The sequence below is a fragment of the Mandrillus leucophaeus genome, unplaced genomic scaffold (assembly GCF_000951045.1).
Source record: "Mandrillus leucophaeus isolate KB7577 unplaced genomic scaffold, Mleu.le_1.0 Scaffold1010, whole genome shotgun sequence".
NCBI lineage: Eukaryota > Metazoa > Chordata > Mammalia > Primates > Cercopithecidae > Mandrillus > Mandrillus leucophaeus.
The window spans coordinates 61,450-62,371 of record NW_012098211.1 but is presented as its reverse complement, the minus strand read 5'-3'; the positions used below and the strand labels follow the sequence as shown (position 1 = coordinate 62,371).

Below are 922 nucleotides of genomic sequence, written 5' to 3'. Positions count from 1 at the left end.
GAGGCGGGAGGATGACTTGAGTTCAGGAGTTCAAGACCAGCCTGGACAACACAACCATACTCTGTCTCTACAAAAAAATTTAAAAATTAGCCGGGTGTGGTGGCACACACCTGTAGTCCCAGCTATTCTGGAGGCTGATATGGAAGGATGGCAGGAGCTTGGGAAGTCAAGGCTGTAGTAAACTATGATTACACTACTGCATGTCAGCCTGGGCGGCAGAGTGAGATCCATCTCAAAAAAAAGAAAAAAATAAGAAGATTTTTGTTTATTTCTTTTTTTTTTTTTGGTTCCCAAGTTTTATTCAAGAATTCATACAAAATATTCCAGATAAATGAAATTTAATCCTTGTCTTCCTCCTCTTTCTCGTCCTGGTTAATTTGGAAGTAACGTGATTCATAACTCTCTTTGCTGTTAGCAGCTATGCAAACCAATCATGTAGATTATTCTTCTTCAAATATTTTTATGCAAACCAATCACGTAGATTATTCTTCTTCAAATATTTTTTGGTGTGATATTTCAAATACCTTTGGAAAAAGGCACCTCAGATGTCACGGTGATCTTTCTCTTGCTCCTTTTGAAGGTCACCACCCCTCTGCCAAGTTTCCCAGCTTTTCAGTTCACTTTGATCCTCTCTTGCAGAAACTGCTCCAAATTGGCAGCGTCCATGATTCCATCTTCTACGGGGTGGGTGCAATCAAGAATGAACTTCAGAACCTGCTTCTTTTTTTTTGCCCCCCTTTACCACAAGCTTTTTCACAGGTGCCATGGCAGCAGTGGAGGCAGAAAGAGACCTGTTTCTTTTTAAATTGTTATTAATTTTATAAAATTTCAGTAGCTTTGGGGGTACAAGTTATATTTGGTTACATGAATGAATTGTATAATGGTGAATTCTGAGATTTTAGTGCATGCACCACCCAAGTAG

The 922-nt window shown here is 39.2% G+C and overlaps 1 pseudogene; it reads right to left on the bottom strand.

Annotated features, from left to right (window-relative positions):
* Positions 1 to 338: 338 nt before the first annotated feature.
* On the bottom strand, positions 339 to 766 carry LOC105536271 (annotated as a pseudogene).
* Between the last annotated feature and the right edge of the window lie 156 nt (positions 767 to 922).